General features: G+C 44.7%; 14 non-coding genes across 14 annotated transcripts; all 14 read right to left on the reverse strand.

The window, feature by feature from the left end:
- Nucleotides 1-229: 229 nt before the first annotated feature.
- Nucleotides 230-311, reverse strand: trnas-uga (transfer RNA serine (anticodon UGA)). Its single transcript has one exon. It is a non-coding gene; the product is annotated as a tRNA-Ser (tRNA).
- A 138-nt stretch (nucleotides 312-449) lies between these two features.
- On the reverse strand, nucleotides 450-532 carry trnal-caa (transfer RNA leucine (anticodon CAA)). Its single transcript has one exon. It is a non-coding gene; the product is annotated as a tRNA-Leu (tRNA).
- Nucleotides 533-1,615: 1,083 nt separating this feature from the next.
- On the reverse strand, nucleotides 1,616-1,697 carry trnas-uga (transfer RNA serine (anticodon UGA)). The gene has a single exon. It is a non-coding gene; the product is annotated as a tRNA-Ser (tRNA).
- Nucleotides 1,698-1,835: 138 nt separating this feature from the next.
- Nucleotides 1,836-1,918, reverse strand: trnal-caa (transfer RNA leucine (anticodon CAA)). The gene has a single exon. It is a non-coding gene; the product is annotated as a tRNA-Leu (tRNA).
- Nucleotides 1,919-3,001: 1,083 nt separating this feature from the next.
- trnas-uga (transfer RNA serine (anticodon UGA)) lies at nucleotides 3,002-3,083 on the reverse strand. Its single transcript has one exon. It is a non-coding gene; the product is annotated as a tRNA-Ser (tRNA).
- A 127-nt stretch (nucleotides 3,084-3,210) lies between these two features.
- On the reverse strand, nucleotides 3,211-3,293 carry trnal-caa (transfer RNA leucine (anticodon CAA)). The gene has a single exon. It is a non-coding gene; the product is annotated as a tRNA-Leu (tRNA).
- A 1,083-nt stretch (nucleotides 3,294-4,376) lies between these two features.
- trnas-uga (transfer RNA serine (anticodon UGA)) lies at nucleotides 4,377-4,458 on the reverse strand. The gene has a single exon. It is a non-coding gene; the product is annotated as a tRNA-Ser (tRNA).
- Nucleotides 4,459-4,596: 138 nt separating this feature from the next.
- On the reverse strand, nucleotides 4,597-4,679 carry trnal-caa (transfer RNA leucine (anticodon CAA)). Its single transcript has one exon. It is a non-coding gene; the product is annotated as a tRNA-Leu (tRNA).
- Nucleotides 4,680-5,762: 1,083 nt separating this feature from the next.
- Nucleotides 5,763-5,844, reverse strand: trnas-uga (transfer RNA serine (anticodon UGA)). The gene has a single exon. It is a non-coding gene; the product is annotated as a tRNA-Ser (tRNA).
- Nucleotides 5,845-5,982: 138 nt separating this feature from the next.
- trnal-caa (transfer RNA leucine (anticodon CAA)) lies at nucleotides 5,983-6,065 on the reverse strand. Its single transcript has one exon. It is a non-coding gene; the product is annotated as a tRNA-Leu (tRNA).
- Nucleotides 6,066-7,148: 1,083 nt separating this feature from the next.
- Nucleotides 7,149-7,230, reverse strand: trnas-uga (transfer RNA serine (anticodon UGA)). Its single transcript has one exon. It is a non-coding gene; the product is annotated as a tRNA-Ser (tRNA).
- A 138-nt stretch (nucleotides 7,231-7,368) lies between these two features.
- On the reverse strand, nucleotides 7,369-7,451 carry trnal-caa (transfer RNA leucine (anticodon CAA)). Its single transcript has one exon. It is a non-coding gene; the product is annotated as a tRNA-Leu (tRNA).
- Nucleotides 7,452-22,996: 15,545 nt separating this feature from the next.
- trnaw-cca (transfer RNA tryptophan (anticodon CCA)) lies at nucleotides 22,997-23,068 on the reverse strand. Its single transcript has one exon. It is a non-coding gene; the product is annotated as a tRNA-Trp (tRNA).
- A 3,874-nt stretch (nucleotides 23,069-26,942) lies between these two features.
- LOC132897042 (U2 spliceosomal RNA) lies at nucleotides 26,943-27,133 on the reverse strand. The gene has a single exon (XR_009656226.1). It is a non-coding gene; the product is annotated as a U2 spliceosomal RNA (small nuclear RNA).
- Nucleotides 27,134-27,916: the final 783 nt, after the last annotated feature.

Raw genomic sequence — 27,916 nt, forward strand, 5'->3', positions numbered from 1 at the left:
CTCCTAGTCCGCTCGGCCAGACACCAAAGCGAGACGCATCGTTGACCACGCCCAGGTCTTGAGCCGGCCACGTGAGTTGGCAATGCACTAGGGTCACTGCTCAAATGCCTATATTCGCTGATCAAAGGAAGACCGCCGCCCCGTTTCAGGCCGAGAGCACAGGGGCCCTGGCGAAACCCATCCGCCGCCAGCCGGGCAACACTCGACGGGCCCCAAATTTCACACCGCACGTAGCCAGCAGGATTCGAACCTGAGCGGGGAAACCCCAACGGATTTCAAGTCCGTCGCCTTCACCACTCGGCCATGACTAATGGAGGCGCCGAAATTCAAGTGCGGCAAAAAATTGCTTTGAGCAACTTTTTTTTCTTTTGCAAAGGCACACCAGCCAAAGCCTCCGTTTTCACGCCACGCATGGGCCACGAGGCCCATCAACAACCCGCTGCAGCAAATGTCAGAAGTGGGATTCGAACCCACGCCTCCAGAGGAGACTGCAACTTGAACACAGCGCCTTAGACCGCTCGGCCACCCTGACTCACAACACCTCGTGCGAATCCGGCGTGGAACATGCTGAGGTCTCACGCTGCTCTCACGCGTGGGCCATGCGCTTGGCTCACTATTGCAATACTCTGGGCAGTGCTTTTACAAGTTTGCAGAAAACACGGACTTTCCGGCAAACGTTTCACGGCCGTGCTTTGACTCGACCTATCCGGGAGAGGAGCCCTTTCCGTTTCGGGCAGATTCCTGGACTTGGACCCGCTCCGTCTTTTGCCAGACAAGCTCGGGTAAAAGCCGCCACAGAACAAGGCTCCGGCTGCCTTTCAACAAACCCGATTTCAGATGGCGTCGGCAGCACACTCAAAGCAGCGTGGGAGACGTCGAGCGGACGTCGAGGACATCGCTTTAAGCAGGTGGCCACGACTGCAAACGGGGTCTCGGGACAGCGTGGACGAATTATCAGGAGACGCTTCGGTGCACTTCGTTTCAAAACGCATACGCTTCAGGGAGGCAAAATCCTCAGGTTGGACGTGAACGAGTCTACGGCCTAGCCTCGTTGATTCACTGGACGTACAACCGTCTGTGGGCAGCGCTGCTAAACAAATGTAAAATGGGTTGTAAAATAAACAGGGTTGTAAAATGAAACCCCTGAATGGACTGCAATGACCAGTTTTCACCCATCGTACGGCAAACGGAATCTCAGACTTACTCGTAAGCATGCTATATCGCGTAGGGAAACCTCAAGGCATCCGTTTCAGTACCTTAAGATGCAAAACTGGATTTCAGCGTGCTATCAGTACACCATCCCGAACATTAGTAAGCAGGACTCAACAGACCTCAGGATCAAGATAGAAGAACGCTTCTTCACTGGACACCGCTAGCCGGACGCTGCTCCTAGTCCGCTCGGCCAGACACCAAAGCGAGACGCATCGTTGACCACGCCCAGGTCTTGAGCCGGCCACGTGAGTTGGCAATGCACTAGGGTCACTGCTCAAATGCCTATATTCGCTGATCAAAGGAAGACCGCCGCCCCGTTTCAGGCCGAGAGCACAGGGGCCCTGGCGAAACCCATCCGCCGCCAGCCGGGCAACACTCGACGGGCCCCAAATTTCACACCGCACGTAGCCAGCAGGATTCGAACCTGAGCGGGGAAACCCCAACGGATTTCAAGTCCGTCGCCTTCACCACTCGGCCATGACTAATGGAGGCGCCGAAATTCAAGTGCGGCAAAAAATTGCTTTGAGCAACTTTTTTTTCTTTTGCAAAGGCACACCAGCCAAAGCCTCCGTTTTCACGCCACGCATGGGCCACGAGGCCCATCAACAACCCGCTGCAGCAAATGTCAGAAGTGGGATTCGAACCCTCGCCTCCAGAGGAGACTGCAACTTGAACGCAGCGCCTTAGACCGCTCGGCCACCCTGACTCGCCACGCCTCACGCGAATCCGGCGTGGAACATGCTGAGGTCTCACGCTGCTCTCACGCGTGGGCCATGCGCTTGGCTCACTATTGCAATACTCTGGGCAGTGCTTTTACAAGTTTGCAGAAAACACGGACTTTCCGGCAAACGTTTCACGGCCGTGCTTTGACTCGACCTGTCCGGGAGAGGAGCCCTTTCCGTTTCGGGCAGATTCCTGGACTTGGACCCGCTCCGTCTTTTGCCAGACAAGCTCGGGTAAAAGCCGCCACAGAACAAGGCTCCGGCTGCCTTTCAACAAACCCGATTTCAGATGGCGTCGGCAGCACACTCAAAGCAGCGTGGGAGACGTCGAGCGGACGTCGAGGACATCGCTTTAAGCAGGTGGCCACGACTGCAAACGGGGCCTCGGGACAGCGTGGACGAATTATCAGGAGACGCTTCGGTGCACTTCGTTTCAAAACGCATACGCTTCAGGGAGGCAAAATCCTCAGGTTGGACGTGAACGAGTCTACGGCCTAGCCTCGTTGATTCACTGGACGTACAACCGTCTGTGGGCAGCGCTGCTAAACAAATGTAAAATGGGTTGTAAAATAAACAGGGTTGTAAAATGAAACCCCTGAATGGACTGCAATGACCAGTTTTCACCCATCGTACGGCAAACGGAATCTCAGACTTACTCGTAAGCATGCTATATCGCGTAGGGAAACCTCAAGGCATCCGTTTCAGTACCTTAAGATGCAAAACTGGATTTCAGCGTGCTATCAGTACACCATCCCGAACATTAGTAAGCAGGACTCAACAGACCTCAGGATCAAGATAGAAGAACGCTTCTTCACTGGACACCGCTAGCCGGACGCTGCTCCTAGTCCGCTCGGCCAGACACCAAAGCGAGACGCATCGTTGACCACGCCCAGGTCTTGAGCCGGCCACGTGAGTTGGCAATGCACTAGGGTCACTGCTCAAATGCCTATATTCGCTGATCAAAGGAAGACCGCCGCCCCGTTTCAGGCCGAGAGCACAGGGGCCCTGGCGAAACCCATCCGCCGCCAGCCGGGCAACACTCGACGGGCCCCAAATTTCACACCGCACGTAGCCAGCAGGATTCGAACCTGAGCGGGGAAACCCCAACGGATTTCAAGTCCGTCGCCTTCACCACTCGGCCATGACTAATGGAGGCGCCGAAATTCAAGTGCGGCAAAAAATTGCTTTGAGCAACTTTTTTTTCTTTTGCAAAGGCACACCAGCCAAAGCCTCCGTTTTCACGCCACGCGGCCCATCAACAACCCGCTGCAGCAAATGTCAGAAGTGGGATTCGAACCCTCGCCTCCAGAGGAAACTGCAACTTGAACGCAGCGCCTTAGACCGCTCGGCCACCCTGACTCGCCACGACTAGCGCGAATCCGGCGTGGAACATGCTGAGGTCTCACGCTGCTCTCACGCGTGGGCCATGCGCTTGGCTCACTATTGCAATACTCTGGGCAGTGCTTTTACAAGTTTGCAGAATACACGGACTTTCCGGCAAACGTTTCACGGCCGTGCTTTGACTCGACCTGTCCGGGAGAGGAGCCCTTTCCGTTTCGGGCAGATTCCTGGACTTGGACCCGCTCCGTCTTTTGCCAGACAAGCTCGGGTAAAAGCCGCCACAGAACAAGGCTCCGGCTGCCTTTCAACAAACCCGATTTCAGATGGCGTCGGCAGCACACTCAAAGCAGCGTGGGAGACGTCGAGCGGACGTCGAGGACATCGCTTTAAGCAGGTGGCCACGACTGCAAACGGGGCCTCGGGACAGCGTGGACGAATTATCAGGAGACGCTTCGGTGCACTTCGTTTCAAAACGCATACGCTTCAGGGAGGCAAAATCCTCAGGTTGGACGTGAACGAGTCTACGGCCTAGCCTCGTTGATTCACTGGACGTACAACCGTCTGTGGGCAGCGCTGCTAAACAAATGTAAAATGGGTTGTAAAATAAACAGGGTTGTAAAATGAAACCCCTGAATGGACTGCAATGACCAGTTTTCACCCATCGTACGGCAAACGGAATCTCAGACTTACTCGTAAGCATGCTATATCGCGTAGGGAAACCTCAAGGCATCCGTTTCAGTTCCTTAAGATGCAAAACTGGATTTCAGCGTGCTATCAGTACACCATCCCGAACATTAGTAAGCAGGACTCAACAGACCTCAGGATCAAGATGGAAGAACGCTTCTTCACTGGACACCGCTAGCCGGACGCTGCTCCTAGTCCGCTCGGCCAGACACCAAAGCGAGACGCATCGTTGACCACGCCCAGGTCTTGAGCCGGCCACGTGAGTTGGCAATGCACTAGGGTCACTGCTCAAATGCCTATATTCGCTGATCAAAGGAAGACCGCCGCCCCGTTTCAGGCCGAGAGCACAGGGGCCCTGGCGAAACCCATCCGCCGCCAGCCGGGCAACACTCGACGGGCCCCAAATTTCACACCGCACGTAGCCAGCAGGATTCGAACCTGAGCGGGGAAACCCCAACGGATTTCAAGTCCGTCGCCTTCACCACTCGGCCATGACTAATGGAGGCGCCGAAATTCAAGTGCGGCAAAAAATTGCTTTGAGCAACTTTTTTTTCTTTTGCAAAGGCACACCAGCCAAAGCCTCCGTTTTCACGCCACGCATGGGCCACGAGGCCCATCAACAACCCGCTGCAGCAAATGTCAGAAGTGGGATTCGAACCCTCGCCTCCAGAGGAGACTGCAACTTGAACGCAGCGCCTTAGACCGCTCGGCCACCCTGACTCGCCACGCCTAGGGCGAATCCGGCGTGGAACATGCTGAGGTCTCACGCTGCTCTCACGCGTGGGCCATGCGCTTGGCTCACTATTGCAATACTCTGGGCAGTGCTTTTACAAGTTTGCAGAAAACACGGACTTTCCGGCAAACGTTTCACGGCCGTGCTTTGACTCGACCTGTCCGGGAGAGGAGCCCTTTCCGTTTCGGGCAGATTCCTGGACTTGGACCCGCTCCGTCTTTTGCCAGACAAGCTCGGGTAAAAGCCGCCACAGAACAAGGCTCCGGCTGCCTTTCAACAAACCCGATTTCAGATGGCGTCGGCAGCACACTCAAAGCAGCGTGGGAGACGTCGAGCGGACGTCGAGGACATCGCTTTAAGCAGGTGGCCACGACTGCAAACGGGGCCTCGGGACAGCGTGGACGAATTATCAGGAGACGCTTCGGTGCACTTCGTTTCAAAACGCATACGCTTCAGGGAGGCAAAATCCTCAGGTTGGACGTGAACGAGTCTACGGCCTAGCCTCGTTGATTCACTGGACGTACAACCGTCTGTGGGCAGCGCTGCTAAACAAATGTAAAATGGGTTGTAAAATAAACAGGGTTGTAAAATGAAACCCCTGAATGGACTGCAATGACCAGTTTTCACCCATCGTACGGCAAACGGAATCTCAGACTTACTCGTAAGCATGCTATATCGCGTAGGGAAACCTCAAGGCATCCGTTTCAGTACCTTAAGATGCAAAACTGGATTTCAGCGTGCTATCAGTACACCATCCCGAACATTAGTAAGCAGGACTCAACAGACCTCAGGATCAAGATAGAAGAACGCTTCTTCACTGGACACCGCTAGCCGGACGCTGCTCCTAGTCCGCTCGGCCAGACACCAAAGCGAGACGCATCGTTGACCACGCCCAGGTCTTGAGCCGGCCACGTGAGTTGGCAATGCACTAGGGTCACTGCTCAAATGCCTATATTCGCTGATCAAAGGAAGACCGCCGCCCCGTTTCAGGCCGAGAGCACAGGGGCCCTGGCGAAACCCATCCGCCGCCAGCCGGGCAACACTCGACGGGCCCCAAATTTCACACCGCACATAGCCAGCAGGATTCGAACCTGAGCGGGGAAACCCCAACGGATTTCAAGTCCGTCGCCTTCACCACTCGGCCATGACTAATGGAGGCGCCGAAATTCAAGTGCGGCAAAAAATTGCTTTGAGCAACTTTTTTTTCTTTTGCAAAGGCACACCAGCCAAAGCCTCCGTTTTCACGCCACGCATGGGCCACGAGGCCCATCAACAACCCGCTGCAGCAAATGTCAGAAGTGGGATTCGAACCCTCGCCTCCAGAGGAGACTGCAACTTGAACGCAGCGCCTTAGACCGCTCGGCCACCCTGACTCTCCACGCCTAGGGCGAATCCGGCGTGGAACATGCTGAGGTCTCACGCTGCTCTCACGCGTGGGCCATGCGCTTGGCTCACTATTGCAATACTCTGGGCAGTGCTTTTACAAGTTTGCAGAAAACACGGACTTTCCGGCAAACGTTTCACGGCCGTGCTTTGACTCGACCTGTCCGGGAGAGGAGCCCTTTCCGTTTCGGGCAGTTTCCTGGACTTGGACCCGCTCCGTCTTTTGCCAGACAAGCTCGGGTAAAAGCCGCCACAGAACAAGGCTCCGGCTGCCTTTCAACAAACCCGATTTCAGATGGCGTCGGCAGCACACTCAAAGCAGCGTGGGAGACGTCGAGCGGACGTCGAGGACATCGCTTTAAGCAGGTGGCCACGACTGCAAACGGGGCCTCGGGACAGCGTGGACGAATTATCAGGAGACGCTTCGGTGCACTTCGTTTCAAAACGCATACGCTTCAGGGAGGCAAAATCCTCAGGTTGGACGTGAACGAGTCTACGGCCTAGCCTCGTTGATTCACTGGACGTACAACCGTCTGTGGGCAGCGCTGCTAAACAAATGTAAAATGGGTTGTAAAATAAACAGGGTTGTAAAATGAAACCCCTGAATGGACTGCAATGACCAGTTTTCACCCATCGTACGGCAAACGGAATCTCAGACTTACTCGTAAGCATGCTATATCGCGTAGGGAAACCTCAAGGCATCCGTTTCAGTACCTTAAGATGCAAAACTGGATTTCAGCGTGCTATCAGTACACCATCCCGAACATTAGTAAGCAGGACTCAACAGACCTCAGGATCAAGATAGAAGAACGCTTCTTCACTGGACACCGCTAGCCGGACGCTGCTCCTAGTCCGCTCGGCCAGACACCAAAGCGAGACGCATCGTTGACCACGCCCAGGTCTTGAGCCGGCCACGTGAGTTGGCAATGCACTAGGGTCACTGCTCAAATGCCTATATTCGCTGATCAAAGGAAGACCGCCGCCCCGTTTCAGGCCAAGAGCACAGGGGCCCTGGCGAAACCCATCCGCCGCCAGCCGGGCAACACTCGACGGGCCCCAAATTTCACACCGCACGTAGCCAGCAGGATTCGAACCTGAGCGGGGAAACCCCAACGGATTTCAAGTCCGTCGCCTTCACCACTCGGCCATGACTAATGGAGGCGCCGAAATTCAAGTGCAGCAAAAAATTGCTTTGAGCAACTTTTTTTTCTTTTGCAAAGGCACACCAGCCAAAGCCTCCGTTTTCACGCCACGCATGGGCCACGAGGCCCATCAACAACCCGCTGCAGCAAATGTCAGAAGTGGGATTCAAACCCACGCCTCCAGAGGAGACTGCAACTTGAACGCAGCGCCTTAGACCGCTCGGCCACCCTGACTCGCCACGCCTAGGGCGAATCCGGCGTGGAACATGCTGAGGTCTCACGCTGCTCTCACGCGTGGGCCATGCGCTTGGCTCACTATTGCAATACTCTGGGCAGTGCTTTTACAAGTTTGCAGAAAACACGGACTTTCCGGCAAACGTTTCACGGCCGTGCTTTGACTCGACCTGTCCGGGAGAGGAGCCCTTTCCGTTTCGGGCAGATTCCTGGACTTGGACCCGCTCCGTCTTTTGCCAGACAAGCTCGGGTAAAAGCCGCCACAGAACAAGGCTCCGGCTGCCTTTCAACAAACCCGATTTCAGATGGCGTCGGCAGCACACTCAAAGCAGCGTGGGAGACGTCGAGCGGCACCGCTAGCCGGACGCTGCTTTTCTGTGGCCTTGGTGGTAATGAGCAGGGTGCTTGAGTTCATCCTAGCTTGCATCGTCTCATGATGTAACCACCTTTCCTGACCTCGGTGGTGATAAGCAGGGTGCCTGATTTCTCATAACTACGCAAATGTCAGAAGTGGGATTTGGACCCACAACTCCAGAGGAGGCTGCAATAGCACCTTAGACCGCTTGGCCTAAGGCATCCATCCTGATGTCAGTTTTCTAATCTAAAACAGAGAAAACACCACTATGCCCCACTGAATAGCAAACACCACGAGGAATTTTAGACATTCACAGTGAGTATCTGATATATACAATATACAGAAATGTGATATCTGTATTCCAGCTGTTAGAAATTACATAAGCTGCCAAAGTGTTACACTCTGACAATTCAAATAACCAAATTTTACAATCATGGTGAGCAGAAAACCATCTCAAAATGCACAACACATCGAACATTAAGTTGGATGAGCTACAACAGCAGAAGACCACATCAAGTTCCAGTCCTGTCAGCCAAGAACCGGAATCTGAGGATACAATGGCAATAGACTCACTGAAACTGGACAGTTGAAGATTTAGAGACAGACGAGATTTTTTTCCCCATTAATCTTCAACTGTATAATCACCAGCGGCAGCTTGTGGGCTAGCAGGACTAAGCCCTACTGTCTTTCAAAGAAAAAAAATCAGTATAATATTTCATTTTTTGGCTTCTACATTGTCTTATTTTGGATAACACATGTTTTAAAGATTACTATTTTGGACTTTTGTGAAGCCAAGTACAACAGCACCATCATAAAGAAGAAGAAAAGAAAAATAAACAATGATATAAAATGAGGCTTTGGGCAAACTGAATGAGCCCAGCGCTGTAGATTCACTCAGCGAATCAGGAACAGCCTTGTCAGATGATTACACAGAGTGACCCACCCCCTAGTTATATTCTCCATATGGACTAATACTAACCCCATTTCCAGAAAAGTTTAGATATTTTCCAAAAAGCAATTAAAACAAATATCTGTGATGTGTTAATTCACGTGAACCTTTATTTAACTGACAAAAGGACAAAGAAGAGATTTTCAATAATTTTACTGACCAACTTAATTGTATTTTGTAAATATAAACAAACTCAGAATTTGATGCCTGCAACACACTCAAAAAAAAAGGTGGTTTATCTAATGGTTATTAGATGGTTTCAAGATGGCGGCATGTATGGATGCAGCAGCCCCTCGCAAACCCAATAACATGGTGTTTTGAAATGTTTCTTCATCAATGTCTACATGTCTGTATACGTTAAGACACAAGTACAGTCGCCAGTTTCTGGTGAATATTGGCAGAACAAGTGAACACAGCTTGACAAGCAGCACAAGAACAAAAACTCTAGAGCCTCAGCTGACTCTGCCAGAACACAACATCACTGACTTCAAGTACTGTTTCCTATCAGGAGAGGGGGCACTGCAGGCATTGTGAGAGGAAGCAGGAAACGGGAAAGTGCAGAGGGACATGGGCTAGGCTAGCGGCTCATCCAAATAGACCGGCAGTACCATCATATTCGCCAATGTTCGTTCCATAGACAATAAGATGGACCATGCACACCTTCTGAGAGCCACCCAGTGCAACACAAGAAAATGTGTTTGTATTTTCACAGAAACATGGCTAAATAACACCATCCCGGACTCCGCCATACAGCTAGACTGGCTAATGTGCCACATAGCTGATGGAGCCTGGGAAGTGGGAGGTAAGACCAAGCAATGCTCAGTGTCGGGATATGATAGTGGTTTCTAAACACTGTTCAGCTCTGGTGGAGTTTATGATCATGAAGTGCTGAACTTTTTACCTGCTGATGGAATTTACAGCTATTTTGTTAGTAACTGTATACATTCCACCCAGCACTAATAACAGCAACAGAGAGGCAGCACTAAGTGAACTGTACCAAGCTATCAGTGAGCAAGAGCCAGCCCGCCCAGATAGATTTCTTAGTCTTGCTGGGGATTTTAACTCTGCCAATCCAAAGTCTGTTTTACCCAAGCTACACAAACATGTTGATTTCCCGACAAGAGGAAATAATACACTGGACCTTGTTTTCACTAACAACAAAGGAGCATACAAGGCTGCCCCCGTCCCCCACCTCGGACTCTCTGACCACATCACAGTTATGCTAAAGCCAGCATACAGGCCAAGGGTGAAAGTGACCAAATCAGTTCTGAAAGAGATACGTGTGCAGCCAGAGGTGCTACTTCTGCACTTCAGAACTGTTTTGACATTACAGACTGGGACAGTGATGCAGGCAGCCATGTACAACCAAAACATCGACCTACTAACCCTTCACACACCTTCTTCAGTCCTCTGCCTTCTGGAAAAAGGTACCAGAGCCTCCAAGCTAGCTCCACCAGACTGGTGAACAGCTTTATATACCATGCTGTTGGGATGCTGAATTCTCTCTCTCTCCCCTATCTCCAAATAACTCAGTCTGTTACTCCAATTCATCTGTAGTATTGTCAAGTAATAAAGCACTTGTCACTTTATGACACTTCCTCACCTCAACATCTGCTCACTACTCATCCTGTAAATGGATCATGATTTGCATATTGCAGATACTCACATATCCTTAGCCATTTTGCACTGTTACAATTATCATTTGCACTAATATAATTTGCACTATTTCTGCTTGTGTGGTATTGTATGTGTATGCTTTTTTTTAAGATCAGTGCTTGTTTTGTTTGTGTATTTATGTTTACACCGAGGGTCTTGGAGAAACAATATTTCAATCTGTGAAAAAGCCTGTTTGCATTGATCCGTCTTCCGTTGCATAGTTGCTCTGTTCACTAGATAAGCTCTAGTGCTCCCTTTTTAGTGAGCTCAGTCAGCAGGCTGGTAAAGTCCAAAAAATTAAGAAAAACCTCCTGTAATAGCCAGCCAGCCCCAGGAACTGCCTCACCCCCTTTTTGGTCTTGAGCAGGCCACAACCACTGCATTCTTATCAATTTAGGGATGCACCTGCCCATGACCCAAGTGAAAGCCCAGATACTGTACTTCCACCCACCAAATTGCACACTTCCTTGGGTTTGCTGTGAGTTGTGCATATTTCAGTGATCTCAAGACAGCCCTTGGGTTTTGGAAATGCCACTGCCAATGTCCCTGTGTGCTCGTGACAGGAATTGAACTATGATGCAACGGCTGGAGCGCACCTCTGCAGAGCAGGGACCTAATCTGTGAGCAGTGTCCACTGAGTAAGCCAGCTGGTTCACAATGTCCTGGGAGACGTGTTTGAAAATGTCAACAATGATATTCTTCACTTTCTCACCTGCTTGCTCCGGAATGCCAGACACTCATAGATTCCATCTTCTTTTATAGGCATCCAGGTCACTGCATTGTTTCTGAGGACACTGTTCTCTGTTCCTAAGATGTGGACTTTACTTTGTAAGGCGATGACTTGATTTGTCACATCTTCTACCTGTTTCCCCATAGAATCAGGGATGTCAGTGACACTTTTAATGGAATTTGTCTTATCTTTCACCTTTGCCTCAAGTGACTGCAGCCGTTTGAGAGATTCTTCTTGCATCTTTTCAGTTTTTTCCATTATTATTAGCAAAAGCGAGATGGGCACAGCCTCTTTATAATCCTCGTCACTGGCACGTGTCTTCGACCTTTTGGCTGGTCATGGTTTCGGAGTTTCTGGTAGTGGCACCAAACACTGTTCCATTTTGTCTTGTAAAGCATCTGGTTCAAACTTTCCACTCAGAGACTTTCTGGCATAGAAATGCATTACAGCGCAGCTACCTTCCTCTGTTTCCATATTGATGGATAACCTGAAAAAAGTAGCAAGTATGCTTACCAACTCCTGTCGGTTTAGTTCGTATAGTGATATGTTCACTTCTCCTTTAGTTAGCAGGTTCACTGAATGGTTAACTTGAGGCACTAATTGGATAACCGTGAATAAAATGAAAGAAAACAAGGATTAAAAAATAGTTTCTGAGCGAGGTCCTTGTAGTAGCTATTTAGTTTATCAATTAGGTTCATTCTAATCAGCCCTTAAGCATATTTAGCAATTCAGCACATTAGGTTTCGTTTATCATGTTGCGGAGCTCCACAAATCACATATTACACTGATGCCATGTTGGCTGCCCCCCTGTTGCTCTTCTTCTTCACGAGCAACTTGGCTTGTATATTTGTCCCCCTCTTTCTCCGTGGCTATAGGTTCTAAATCATCCTCAGACAGCCAACCAAAGATTGGGGACGAATTTGAAGAGCCTTTTTGTCTCTTTCAACAGAATTGGTTTCAAGAACGGACACCACTGCAGAGAATAGTATAGAGTCCATGTGGACACAAAAAAGGCATTGGTGCACATGACATCATGCATGCAGCACCGCTAACCTGTAAATCGCTGCGATCTAATAATGGTGGAAAAGTTTAGTGATTTTTGGAGCAGAATTCATATGCAAATATTTATTTTTCAAACCAATTTTTTATTTATATGCTAACTTAGAAGAAACCTTTATTTGTCACATGCACACTTCAAGCACAGTGAAATTTATCCTCTGCATTTAACCCATCTGAAGCAGTGAACGCATGCACACACACCTAGAGCAGTGGGCAGCCACACGACAGCGCCCAGGGAGCAGTCAGGGGTTAGGTACCTTGCTCAAGGGCACTTCAACCCAAGGCCACCCCATGTTAACCTAACTGCATGTCTTTGAACTGTGGGGGAAACCGGAACACCCGGAGGAAACCCACGCAGACACAGGGAGAACATATAAACTCCACACAGAAAGGTCCACACCAGCCACTGAGCTCGAACCCAGAACCTTCTTGCTGTAAGGCAAAAGTGCTAACCACTATGCCAGCCTTTAAAGTTTTCAAGCCAGCAAGGAGTTGAACCTAGAACCTTCTAATCCGCAGTCAGACGCGTTATCCATTGCGCCACTGGCCCTATAACTTAACTACCATAACTATAACTTGACAGAGCACCATGTACAGACCATTTCACATGCTCATTCACACATAGGGACATTTTATCCCAGCAAATTTCCTACAGTCTTGTTTATTTTGGAGGTGGGAAGAAACTGAAGAACCCATGTGGGGTGAACATATAAAACTGCACGTGTCACAGTGCTGCCAGTAAAACAAATACTCATCTCATTATCTCTAGCCGCTTTATCCTGTTCTACAGGGTTGCGGGCAAGCTGGAGCCTATCCCAGCTGACTACGGGCGAAAGGCAGGGTACACCCTGGACAAGTCGCCAGGTCATCACAGGGCTGACACATAGACACAGACAACCATTCACACCTACAGTCAATTTAGAGTCACCAGTTAACCTAACCTGCATGTCTTTGGACTGTGGGGGAAACCGGAGCACCCGGAGGAAATCACGGCATAAGACTGATCGGTCATTGATAAATGTAGCATCTGTAAATCATCGTCATTTAAATATCACACCCCTAAATATTCTCGGTTTAGAGCCTGTGCCTAAGACTTTCCAACATGGATAGGCATAATACGTTCAAGAAGAAACATTTCTCCACCCTCCAAATAGAAGCTCAAATGTCCAATTGAACAGATTATTTATATTTGGCAGCCAGAAAAGTAGCATCATAGAAAGTCAGAAAAACGCAGTATTGAAATCACTGCTGCGGTCAACAGCATTTTGCCATCAAAAACTGAAATCCAGCTGTTTGATTATTTAATTTATATATCCATGAGATATATAGCCTATATTCTGTCCATAATAATAAGGATATACTAGCTTATATCGCAAATCTTTAGATGTGGGTGAAGAAATAATTGTCAGATCTCAAACAAGCCACAAAAATTATACAGTTGTGGAGTTTCTTATTTCCTCATTTTCATGATGTTTCAGGCAGCAGTGGTGTTCAGCCTTCAGCTAGACAAACTGGTCTGCAGCCACCCACAGAGCCAAGGAACCACAAGCTGTGAGAGAGAGCATGTGCCTGATCAACTTCATTTCATTTACTAATATACATCAATTCCTGCATTTCACGTCTGCAACACATTCCAAAAAAAAGTTGGGACAGGGAAATTTAGGGCTAGTGATGGGGTAAAACAATTAAACAATGATGTAATTTGAAACAGATGATGCCAACAGGTGATTGCACGGGCGCAGATAGAGGGGGGGACGGGGGGGATTCGTCCCACCCAGATTTAAATTCACCTCGTTCGGTCCCCCCCACTTATAGGGAGGAAAAAACGTCTATGCTGTCTTATTTCTTTGCATAAGGCAAACCTCACGGAAAAATCAAAAGACTAATTACCATTCGGTTTATTGAGGTGCACAGCAGTACAGACATAGTTGCAACTGCGCAGACTGCACAGGTTGCGAGCTCGAGCTTGGTTGCTATGGTTACAAGTTTGACAGGCATATCGGGGACAGCGCCTCTTAGTTCAGGACCCCAACACGGCATGATGAAGGGTGCCAAAAGGCAGAAAACTATTGCATCGTTTTTTCAACAAAAAACAACGACTGTAAGTAAACTGTGCCTTACTTTATCATATCACCTTGCAATTTTTTGATAGTCTGTTCAAAGTAATGTCGGAGTGAAAGTAAAATCGTACGGAGTAGAGAAGCCTTTCTGGTAGCCTCCTTCTTTCGGTGGTAGCCTGTAGATACAGTGCTCAGAAGGCAGTTTTAATGTTTAATCTGGCGTTCCCTGCCATAATTTCAGCAAGCTTATTGTTTCATAAGGAAACTTTGTGAAGAGTTGTTGACTGACTGCCGCTCACGCAACACACAGGCATAGTTAGAAAGTCAGGATGCACTGGTTTACACTTTACACACACACACGTAGCCCAGCCTCTCGCTATGTTTAACAGTTGGAATTTAGCGGTTTTAAAACTAGTTTTGCAATTTCTGTGCGTGATGATAATGTGTAAACTTTGGATTTCCATAGGCTATGTTAAAATGTTATCATTGCCCTGGCCTGCAGGTAGTTCCTGGTGATGGCAGTGAGGGAGGTGAAATAACATGTACCGGTATACACACTAAATCAAATCAAATCAAATCAAGTTTATTTGTACAGCGCTTTTAACAATAAACATTGTCGCAAAGCAGCTTTACAGAATTTGAACGACTTAAAACATGAGCTAATTTTATCCCTAATCTATCCCCAATGAGCAAGCCTGTGGCGACGGTGGCAAGGAAAAACTCCCTCAGACGACATGAGGAAGAAACCTCGAGAGGAACCAGACTCAAAAGGGAACCCATCCTCATTTGGGCAACAACAGACAGCCTGACTATAATATTAACACTTTTAACAGGTATAACCCTCAACTGTCCTCATGGGGCCGTCCTTCACAGGAGTGGGGCGATAAAACTCCGACCAGACACAGGGCACCAGGATGGATCAAGCAGGTCCGAGGGGCAGAAGAGGCCAGCATCTCAATCCCAGGATCAACATGTAACTCAGAGGGACAGATGGGGGGGGGGAAAGAAAACATGTTGTTAGGTATGCCCTAAAAATGACAAGTATTAAATCTGTGTGGTAGGCTCGCAGAGACGAGAGTCTTTACATCAGGCATGACGCACAATGGCATGTTAATATGGTAAAAAATATATCATGACCTGCTCTGGCTGGATGCTTGATTGGGTGATGGGAGCACACTCCTCAGCAATGATGAGATGCAGATGGGACCCTTAGGCCTGGCCAAGACAATTCAGTTATATTTCACCGGGTCTGGGACATGCGACAGAATGTCTGACGGCCGATTCCCTGCAGGCTACGATAGCCAGTCGAGGTCCCCACCGTCTCCACCAAAAGATTTCCTGTTGACTCCATGTAACTCAGAGGGACAGATTTGGGGGGGGGGGGGAGAAAGAAAACACAGGTGGTTACGTATGCCCAATGTCACCTGAATAAGTAGGAACAGTATACATATTGCACCGAGTACAAGCAGGGACTCCGGCAACTAACTATGACAGCATAACTAAAAGGAGAGAGCCAGAAGGTAACACAGGCATGAGGGAGCCCCGGGACATAAAGCAGCCAGCCACTGCACCGTCAACAAACTCGAGTGAGCAAGCGAGTGGGGACTGACAGCATCCATACATCCCAGTTTACCAAAACACTCTATGTCTGAGGACCCTCCAGATCTACTCCTTTACCTCATAAACACCATTAACAAAAGGCTTGACTAAACAGATATGTTTTCAGCCTAGACTTAAATGCTGAGACTGTGTCTGATTCCCGAACATTACCGTTCAAAAGTTTGGGGTCACCCAGACAATTTTGTGTTTTCCATGAAAAGTCACACTTTTATTTACCACCATAAGTTGTAAAATGAATAGAAAATATAGTCAAGACATTTTTCTGGCCATTTTGAGCATTTAATCGACCCCACAAATGTGATGCTCCAGAAACTCAATCTGCTCAAAGGAAGGTCAGTTTTATAGCTTCTCTAAAGAGCTAAACTGTTTTCAGCTGTGCTAACATGATTGTACAAGGGTTTTCTAATCATCCATTAGCCTTCTGAGGCAATGAGCAAACACATTGTACCATTAGAACACTGGAGTGATACTTGCTGGAAATGGGCCTCTATACACCTATGGAGATATTGCACCAAAAACCAGACATTTGCAGCTAGAATAGTCATTTACCACATTAGCAATGTATAGAGTGGATTTCTGATTAGTTTAAAGTGATCTTCATTGAAAAGAGCAGTGCTTTTCTTTCAAAAATAAGGACATTTCAGCGCCCCTGGGTGATTGTAATCATGATTTGGTACAAAATCGATATCCAGGAAAGGCCTAGTCTTTGAGGAGCAAAGATGGGCCGAGGATTTCCAGTTTGTCAACAAATGCGTGAGAAAATTATTGAAATGTTGAAAAACAAATGTTCCTCAAAGAAATAAAGGAAGGGATTTGGATATTTCACCCTCTACATTGCATTATATCATTAACTTATTCAAGGAATATGGAGGAGTTTCAGTGCACAAGCCTCAGCTGAACACCTGTGATCAGGGGCGTATCACCCGCGGGGGATGCGTACGTTTCATCCCCCCCACTTTTGTTGAAACACAATTTCATCCCCCGCACTTTTGTCAGATTAAAATGACATCATTATGAAAATTATACAGCTACTATAAAATGTGTAACAAGGAAGTAAACTATTGCCATAACGTTAGACAAAAAACAGCCACGCATCGGACTCAAAACAGTTTTTCTCACCCGAACTTGGCGGACTCGCTCAATCACCAAAACTGTCTTGTTTGTGTCACCACTATAGGCCAGTATTTAGTATTCCAATCGAGTACGTGGAGAAGTTTTTTTTTAATTGAAATTCAATCTCAATACAAAGCATGTGTACACTTAAGATTATAACCCAGTACATGTTACATGCTCATATAAGAGTATTTTAAAGAACTTAACATTACATCTCACTTGTAGTCAAAAAACATAAAACAAAGAAAGAAAGAAAAAGAGAAAGAAAAGAACAAAGAAAGAAAAAAAAACACTGCCATCTACATAGCCAAGTCTCTTTGTACTAACACAACTACCACAGACAATAAAAATAGGACAGTAATTTCATTTCTACATGTACAAGGGCTGTTAGATAAAATTGCAGATAATATTTTTAAGGAGAGTTGCTTTCTTACTTGTCATTTTATTAAGTGAATTCCAGTATGTATTAAATTCTGTTTTAAATACTATAAAGTGAGGGAACGTTTTTAGATATCTGGTTTTATGAATAAAGAATTTATCTAAAATTATAACAACATTCACCATGTAATTCTCTTCTGAGTTTCTCCTTGTGGTGCCAAAAAGAATTTCTTCAGCTGTAAGTCTAGGTCCAGATATTGCCAACCAGTTCTTCACAGCAACCCAAAAACTTTGTGTTCCCAAACAATCACTGAAAATGTGTACAGTTGCATCTATTTCTTTCTTACAGAACACACATAGCTCTAAATCAATATTAAATCTGTGGTGTAGCAATTCTTTTGATGGATATATGTTATTAATGGTTTTAAAATGCACCTCTTTTGCTTTTGGTGGAATTGGGAACTTCAAATATTTAGTTCTGAGTGAGACTAACTGGCTTTCAGTAAAAGAAGTTGTATTTCTTATTGGTCTCACCAGGTGAAACTCTTCTCGGAAGCATTCTCTTATAAACTTGTTTGTACTTTTAATATCTAGTAGATGCACACCTTTCACAATTAAATCAGGCAACCTGGGTTGTAAACTGTCATATTTCAAATAGTTTTGGATAGTTTTAATCAAGCCTTCAGGGATAGCTTTAATGACATTATGAAATTGTCGTTTCAGGGGGGTAAAACCATACTTAACACAAAATGTATTATAAGAAAAAATGTTCCCTTCATCATCCAAAATATCCAATATGGAACAAATATTCTTCTCTTTCCATTCTTTTATATACAAGGATTTATGACTCAATGTAACATATCCATTGTTCCAAATAGGGGAAGAATGGGGTGTGAAATTGTGCTTGTAGATAAGTTTCCAGTACATTAGAACTTGCTGGTGAAAGTCTGACAATTTGATTGGTAATTTTGAAATGGCAAAGTCACATGACAGGAGATAAGGCAAGCCACCAACTCTACTAAAGATCAGTCTGGGTATACAGTACCAAAAGGCTTCACTCTTCTTCAAGTACTCCTTAATCCAGTTAAGTTTAATCATGCCATTTAAACAGTTAAAGTCAATAACTTTTAACCCCCCCTCTTTAAAGTCCTTGACAATGTATGCTTTCTGTAAAAAGTGAGTTTTATTCCTCCATATAAAGCTGAAATTAGCTTGATTAACAGCTTTAATTTCATCTTTTGGGATGGCTAAGGAGTGTGAAGGATAGATGCACCTAGATAAAAATTCCATTTTTGTTAGGTACACCCTGCCAAAAACAGACAAGTCTCTTTGCTGCCATATATCCAGCCTTGTTTTCCCTTTCTGAATGGTGTCTGTTATATTAAGCTTGATTCTTCTCTGTTTGTCAAGTATTTTATTTCCCTTTTAACTGGTATACTATTAATGACCAACTCTTCACATTGTTTGATAGGCATGAGCTCACATTTGGTGATATCAAGGCATAAACCTGAGGCTTTGGAGAACATTTCAATCCCTTTAATCGCCACTGGGATTTGATGTTTATCCTTCAGAAAAATTGTTGTGTCATCTGCTAATTGACTTATCACTATATCTGTATCAAGCACACGGAGTGCTGTTAGTTCTGTGTAATTTTTAATATGAATAGCCAACATTTCTACTGCCAAGATAAATAGGTATGGGCTAATAGGATAGCCTTGTCTTACCCCTACTTGAATTGGAAAATGTGTGGTTGTTCTGCTGGGTAGAGCAACCACACTATTTATGTCCTTGTAACATGTCTTGACAAAATTACAGAATCCATTCCCAAAACCAAAGTATTCAAGAGACTGAAAGAGGAAGTTATGTTCTAAAGTATCAAATGCTTTGAAAAAATCTAGAAACAGTATAAAACCTTCATTTTCTATCATATCACTGTAATCTATAATGTCCAGAATTAACCTGATGTTATTATGAATAGATCTATTCTTCATAAAGCCTGACTGAGACTCACTAACACATTGTTCAATACCTGTTTTAAGACGGTTTGCAAAAACATAAGTTAAAATCTTGTAGTCTGTTGTGAGAAGTGTAATAGGTCTTCTATTATCTAAAACCAGTGAATTTTTCCCTGGTTTGGGAATTAGTATTATAATACCTTGTTTCATGGATGGGGAAAGTGTGTGGCTGTTTAATATTTCAAGGAATGTATGGAAAAGAAAATGGTGCACGTCTGGCCAAAAATGTTTGTAGAAATTGGCAGTTAAGCCATCAACCCCCGGGGATTTGTTAATTTTAATTTTACTGATAACTGCATCCATTTCTTGAATCTGTAACTCTCCATCACAAGTGTCCCTGAATACTTCTGTAATTTGTGGAATGTGGTGTTTAATACCTTCAAAGAAAGTGAGTGCCTCGTTCTCTGAGAACTTGGAAGTATACAGTTGGCTATAGAAGGTTAGAATCTCTTTAGAAATAACCCTTTGATCCTTGCATAGGTTATTATCAATCAGTAAAGATCGTATTTCATTCCTTTGCTGTCTGGTTTTTTTCAAGGCGACAAAAATATGCTGAGTTTTTTTCCCCCTCTTCTATCCACCTAGCCCGAGATCTAACACAAGCACCCTTGGCTTTTCTTGCATACATATCATCCAACTTTGTCTGCAGAGTCAATAGAGTTTGTTTGTCATTATCTGTAAGTGTGGGCTTGTTGCATGTGGCATTCAGCTCCTTAATGAGCTGCAGTTCCTCTTGTCTTTGAGACTTTTTAAGATTTTTACTGTAAGCGATTGAATATTGTCTTATTTTATACTTACAGAATTCCCATTTCAGTATGTATGAGGAAAAATCCTCCATATCCATAACCTCTTTTATAAGTTGCTTGACACCCGTACAGTAACAATCATGTGAAAGTAACTCTGAGTTGAATTTCCAATAACCCTTAGAATGAAATTGTGGTTCAGGGGGTTTTAGTACCAGAGAGATAACTGAATGATCTGTTAACGGAGCTGCTGACATTCTTACATCAGACACCAGTCCTAAAAGAGGGTCTGATAGCAACCAGTAATCCAACCTAGACAGATGACTCCCATTTGGTTGAAACCAAGAAAATTGTACTTTGTTACCATTGTAGTGCCTCCAGGCGTCTTGTAGCGCATTTGAATGGCAGAATTCTTGAAATGTCTTATTCGGTGAATAAGTATGGCCTCTTGGGGGAGACCTATCCAACCATTCATCATTTACCAAATTAAGATCCTCTCCTATTAATACATTTTCACATTGGTAAGATAGTTTGCATCTCTCTATTTCGTTTGTCATGTCTTTTAACAAGTCCAAATTCTTCTGTCTGTTGTTGTACCCATACACATTCAGCAAAATGAGCCTTGAGTCATTTAAGTGACTCAAAAATAGTTTTTACCAACTCAGAGTGATTTCCCGCCTCAAATCCTTCCTATCTCATAACGATCTTGAAATAGTCATCCATGCTTTTATCACATCACGACTGGATTACTGCAATTCCCTTTATCTTGGCCTCCCTCAAACCTCACTTAGACGTTTACAGCTGGTCCAAAACGCAGCTGCACGTCTGTTAACTGGCACCAGGAGACGTGAGCACATCACTCCCATTCTGGCGTCCTTGCACTGGCTCCCAGTCTTTTTCAGAATACAATTTAAAGTCTTATTATTTGTTTTTAAAGCACTCAGTGGGCTGGCCCCAGCCTACATCAATGACCTTTTACAGCCCCACTCAGTCCAAAGGTCTCTAAGATCCTCTAACACAGGGCTTCTTCATGTACCTCGCTCGCGGCTGAAGCAGAGAAGTGACAGAGCTTTTTCTGTTGCTGCTCCACGTCTCTGGAATCAGCTCCCACCGGACATTAGATCTGCTCCCTCCATCTCTGCCTTTAAATCTAGGCTAAAAACCCATCTCTATTCCTTGGCCTTTCCCTAACCATCAGCTTATTGTTATTGTTGTTATCATTATAGTTTTATTTTATTTATTTCTTTTTATTTTTCTTTTTGATCATTTGTCTTTTAATACTGACTCTGTACAGCACTTTGGTCAGTGCATGTTGTGTTTAAATGTGCGATACAAATTAAGCTTACTTACTTACTTACTAAGTCCATCACTGCAATCAACCAATGTCCATGTTCGTCTGCCTTCACATACAAGTGTTTCCCAGAACAGTTATTTAGCAAAATTGCCACTCCTCCTGACCGTTCTGTGCCATGACTGAAAAAAATCTTTTCTCCCCATTGTTGTGTCCAAAACGTTTCATCCTCCCTCATAGAATGTGTCTCCTGCATAAACGTGAAAGTATTTTTCTGCCCTTTGCAAAACAAAAACAAAGCTTTCCTTTCCGTGTTGTCTTTAAGACCCCTTCCATTTAGAGATGTAACTGAAACTTCTGTGGTAAACAACGACATAAATAAAAGAACGATGGACAAAAAAAATAAAAGAAAAGAGCCAAACAGGCAACTCTAGTGGCTTTAAATTAAGCACCTGCCGTCAAAAGTAACGGTAAGTTTTTAACTTCAGCAACGCCCCTAATAAACATTTTCCTCCCTTTACATTTTATCGTAGTCAGCTGGTATACCCGATCACCTTTCCTATTCCTGAATGTGTTGTCCGTTGATGAATCCAAAGGGTCCTCTGAAGAATGCCTTCATTCCCTGCTGTCTCGCTCTTTCAATCTTTGGCCAGAGCGCGTTGCGAGCATCTCATTCCACTGTGGTGAGGTCCTCTTTGAAGCGTGCCTTCCTCTCGGCGCACACCCTGTCGTCCTTCGCTTGTTTCCAAAGTGCGTTGCGGTGGGTTCTTGAGGTGAATTGTAAGATGATCTGATGAGTCTTTCCTGGTTTCGGTTTCCCCAGTCTGTGAACAGTGCCCAGAATTATGTCCATTTTGTGTGACCATTCTAGTATCATCCTTGTTATTAGCTCTGCTACCTCCTGTCGGGTATTCTCGCCCTCAGTTTCGGGGAGCCCATTTAGATGGAGGTTCCATCTTCTTTGATATCGCTCCAATTCCTCAGTTTTTTCTTTCAGCTCCAAATTCTCCTTCTGAAGCTCCTGCACCGCATTTTCAAGCACTTTAGTCTTTTCTTGTCCCTCTTTGATGTTCGCAGCGTTAAACTCCGCTGCCTTTGCGACGTTAGCTATCATGATGTTGTTCTGTTTTAGCTGTGCACCGAAGTCCTCTACTAATGCCGTTAAGTTCTGGATAGCAGCTAGGACGTCCACATTAGACACGAATTCTGGCTGTAGTTTCGGCATTCCCTTCTGTTTCTTAGCAGAGACAGTGACATTGGATGGAGGGCTGTGTTGTCTTCTTCTTACCACAGAGCAAGTTGCCTCCATATCCTCTGTTTCTTCTTGGTGAACGTTAACGTTAGCTTCGTTAGCTGATGCTAGGCTCAGCTCGGCCCCTATTTCCAGCGTCGACTTTATTTCACTTCCCGAGGCTTTAACTTCCTCGAACATCATTTTTCTGGCTTCGGCTGACTAAAAAAGAGGTAAACGTTGGGAGAATATTTTAATTTTGTTGCAATTTGGGACTAGGCTTGCAGAGCATACCAAATGCATGACTACTCAGCATGCCATCTTGCCGGAAGGTCTGAAAAAGCTTGACCACGACGTGATTTGAACACGCAACCTTCTGATCTGGAGTCAGACGCGCTACCATTGCACCACGAGGTCCCTGAGTACATGGAAAAGTAGAACATGTTGGGATAATTAAGCTATTTTGTAGAACCATATTGAGTCCTCCTCAAGCTCCTGTGAGTCGCTAACTTGTTGGTTTTGAAGTAGGGGTACACCATTTTAAATGATGCATGTCTATATCAACAACCTCCAAAACCTTGATTGATTATATGAACCTACATTGATTATATTACTGCTCTTGATTATGTCATCCAAAAATGTTAAGTTCCATTACATTATACTTAGTAGCAGCAGACACTTTTATCCAAAGCAACTTGGATAGGTTTGCTTGACATGTGCACTTAAATGTCTGTATAATATTAAAAAGTGAGTAATGTATGAATGATCTGTTCTAAGAAGGCTGAAAACATGGCTGCGAAGTAGCATGACACAAACACGTCTTAATAGTGTAGCTGTGTGTCATGTTCAGAAGAACAACCTTGACCTGTTGGACAGACAAATGATTGCTCAACAATTTGTTTCTTATAAGGAGCAAAGAAAAAACACATTTGGTTGTTTCAAACACAAATAGTGTGTCAGGGTAAAGTAAGGTTGTCAGGATTTGTTGACAGTGATGTTAAATAGTAGTAGTTACTAGTTGTAAAGTCAGTTGAGGCAAGTTTTTTATTACGAGTGTGTGTGTTTGTACCAAGTCTACTTTTCATGCATTATTACTGTTTATCACTTTTTAGAAGAGTTTTTCAATTGAGATTTAAAGGCATTTCAAATCGAATGAATGTTCAATAATTGTTGTACAGTAATGTTATTTGGCCATTAAGTGTTTGTTGTATGTGTAGTCTATTGCATCATTTTCAAATTTTATGCATTAAACCTGATGTAATGCATGATGCAAACAAGTTTTGTACACGAGTTTGAATAATTAAAGACATTAAAAGAAGGAACTGCCCCGTCTTATTTGAATGCTATACTAAAGAGGTCCTTCCAGGATGCTGCGCTTCTCCAACATGAACTGATTAGCCATGCCTCCTGCTCACACAAAGCGATCCCAGTCCAAACTGTTATGCATGATGGTGTATGATCTATACACTGTGTATGACTTCTTGGGCTATGTGAAGTTTTTGGTTTTGTTTATATCAGTGTATACCAGTGTAGGCAGCAATACTGACATCTCTGTTATAGAACAGTATCCTGTTACCTAGAATTATCACTCAATACTTTTTGCCTTCACTTACTGAATAATTACATAGCCCTGGCAGTAACAACACCAAAACCCAACATGATACCATAGATCTCTGCATGAAATGCAGAACTCGGCTGGAGTCAACTGGATTTATAGGCTTTCTGCTGTCCTCCCTTTCATTTGCATCCATGGACCATGGGTATGAAAAAGTTCCATATCGGTCATTGACAGTACATCACAGTGTACACGCCAGGCATGTATATAGCCATAAACCGATTTCTAATGATATGGCTTCCCCATTCCAGAACACCCCCACTTTTGGAAAGCTTGATACGCCCCTGATTGGGGCTATTGCCGCAGTCTGTTGATTCAACCACACTCAAGACCTGTTGATTCAACTGATACAAAAAACAAAAAGTGGGTAATATCTATTCAGTGCTCTTGTAATCATAGGACACCTTATGCACAAAATAGCCCTAACATTGCTGTCCTATTAAAAGTCCAAAGGCCCTTGAGTATTCAGTACACCATTCTTTTGGGATATTCCATCTGTTAACTATGAATATGCACTGTCTCCTTAATCACTAATGTCAAGATCAGTAAAGTCATCACTCTCAGATGTTAAAAATTCAGAAATGTCACTATCAGAAATATTCTCCGTATCTGTATCCTCTGTTTCAGAAGTTTCATCGTCACCAAAGCACTTGTCACCAGTTCTTGAAGCATGTTCTCCTTCGCTTTGTTCCTCATGAAGTGGTTCACTCTCTTCCAGGGTCTCATCTGTACAACCAGTTGAACCTGAAAGGGATGTTAACATTTTGAGCAAGGTGAAAATTTAAGAGAAGAAAAATGAAAAGAACTGACTTGGACCTGGATAAAGAAATTTATCTACCATAAACTTGTCGTTTTCTGGAGGATTTCCTGTTCTTTGGTCGAGCTGGGCCACTCTCATCTACTGTCTCAAGATCTGCATCATATTCAGCTGAGCCTGCAAGACAGAACATTGGATTCAATGTAAATGCACTTTGTTCTTGAATTTGAAAAGAATTAGATCAAATTAGAGAAACACTGCTTACCCTTCTGTTGATCCTTTCTCTTGGTCTTTTTCTTGGAGAGACTTGGTGGCAGTTGTGGACATGTAAACCAAATTGGCCGGATACCCTCGTCTGTTCTTTCCCAACCGCTGCCACTGTCGATGGATGGGTACTCTATATTTGGCTGCAGACACTGGTACCATATCTGTGCCTGGAAGTTACTCCTCTTTATGTGCTCATCAGCGCTGCTCTCATCTGGCAAGATCCCTGAACTCGATTTAACCTTCTGCTTGCTGTACATCCGTATTCTGGTCTGCAGAAATTATTCCTCATCCAAACTGCTATCTATTCTTGACCACCTGTCTGCTAACTCCCGATACCGTTTCAGCCCATCTTTTGCCACTTTGGAAAAATCTTCTTTCGCTTTAATGCAACTATTGCAAAGAACACACAATTCTCCGTCACTGGCTCCCTGGCTCAAAAGCGGTTTTGCTGCCATTATTGTGGTTTACACAAAAGTCTATTGCTTGCCTGCCAACAGCATCACAGAGACTCTGGTGATGCTGGAAAAGAAATCACAGTTATTTATCCCCATTAAAATTTGTGAACTGGGTGATATTTCTATGATTTTAGTTTTCTAAAAACTGGGATTAGAGATAGATTAGATGTCAATTAGAGATAACCAGTTATCCCGCAGTTATCTAATACACAGAAACAGGACATGAAACCTTACATGAACATGAGAATATCACACAATTCATTTGAATTCAACAAACTGTCCCTTGATCACAAATCACACAAGACCATTTCTCCATGGTGGGGCGCCATTTTGGATTTTCTGATTGACCAAATGGTCAGATTTGCAAAATACCTTCAGAAATGGATTCCCTGACCATGAAAACCTATGAATAGACACCAGAATTACGGCTGTAGTCCTTCTAGAACAGGAGATATGATACTTTGTAGTTTAGGGGGCCGCATACGGCGGCCATCTTGGATTTGCATGATGAAAACACTGGGTAAGGATTTGAAAGCCATGGAATCTTATTTCTCTCACCATAAATCATCAATTTAGGCCAAAAAAAACAGATCTTTGGACAATTTCCTCCCACACAGGACCGATTTTAGGTATCCTGGCGGCCATCTTGGATTCTGAACAAATTTCAAGATGGCGCAAAATCTTAATTTGATCAGTATGGTCTGAAGTACCAGAATCTGTTGAGAAAACCTTGACAGGAAAAAAGGGCAGTTTTTACCTGGCTCAGCCCTGTCTATATAGGGTAAGGTGGCCTGGGCCAGTCTCTTGCATCTTTACAGCTTTCTTAGCCATTGCAAACAGGCAGAGAAAAAAAAAAAATAAGCCAGTAAGTAAATAAAAAGAAAGTAGAAGGTAGAAAATATTGTGTCTCATGAAAAAGTAAGAAAAAGAATTACTGCAGACTAACAGTCCAGTTGCTTGTTAAACATGGAGAAAACCAGAAAACAGGGAAGAATCAGACCAGACAAAAAAAAAGAATTTTATTTTTTGAGCAAAATAACTCTTTCTAGGACTACTATAATGTCACACAGATACATGAAACAGAAAAAGCAAACCCCACTTCTAGCTCTCTACTGTCAAATATCTACTCTTATATTTTCTATACACAAGCATTAAACTGATATATTAAAGAAAAGTTTGCCTTTTTTTTAGTTTTTAAACAAAGACACCATTCCTGGAGATGCTGCAATACCAGGTTGATGCGTGGAGCAGAAAGAGCAAGCCCTTATTCCAGCTCCCTGTTCTAAAAATCTGTTTAATATATCGTCCTCATTTAGAGAACATATCAGATATTAAACTGATAAGAACAGATACTACACTTGATCTTAGCCAAAAGGCCGAGAAGCGATAAAATTTTGTAGTGAACAGCTTTAAATAAACCACTTCCAAATATTAAACTCCAGAAAGGTAAACACAGCTAGACTCCGCCCCCAACAGCTGGATCCTTTTGAAGAGAGACATCGTCTTGGTGTGTGTGTGTAGTACCGGTTCACCCAATACGCACATTACGCACGTTGCGTAGGGCCCCGCAGGGGCGGACTTACCATTAAGCAAACCAAGGCGGTTGCCTAGGGCCCCCAAAATTTGAGGGCCCCTAACAGTCAGCCCCGTCACGGTAAACACCAAACAATATATATGTAATCTTAATTTGTCTCTGATATTAAGTAGTCAACGATATAAATGGAAAAACACACCAAAATAGCATCAGAATATCAAATTCATGTGTATATAGTATTTGTCCCAGCACACACACACACACACCCTGATTGTTTTACATTGGACTAGTCCATGATCTGAAGACGTAGACAGGTGCGCGACGGAAATTCAAACCCAAGCAGAGGGAACCGTAAACAAGATGAAGCGCAGTTATGACAGTGGTTGCGCTAAACGAAAAAAAAAAAAGGGCACAAAGCAAAAAGAATGCAGCTGCACTTCTAAAACTAACTACCTTTTTCAAATCGCCTGAGTCTGCAACCTCCGCTGTTGACTCTGTTGAGGAATGTGTTCGTGTGGAGGAGGCAGACTTTCAAGTAGGACTTTCTTTCTCATATGATTATGATGAACAATGGACATTTGGAGATTAAGGACTTTTCAGTAATGTACTGGCTGCAACCTTTAAAAACTCATACCTC

Source organism: Neoarius graeffei, chromosome 1, assembly GCF_027579695.1.
Source record: "Neoarius graeffei isolate fNeoGra1 chromosome 1, fNeoGra1.pri, whole genome shotgun sequence".
NCBI classification, from domain to species: Eukaryota; Metazoa; Chordata; class Actinopteri; order Siluriformes; family Ariidae; genus Neoarius; species Neoarius graeffei.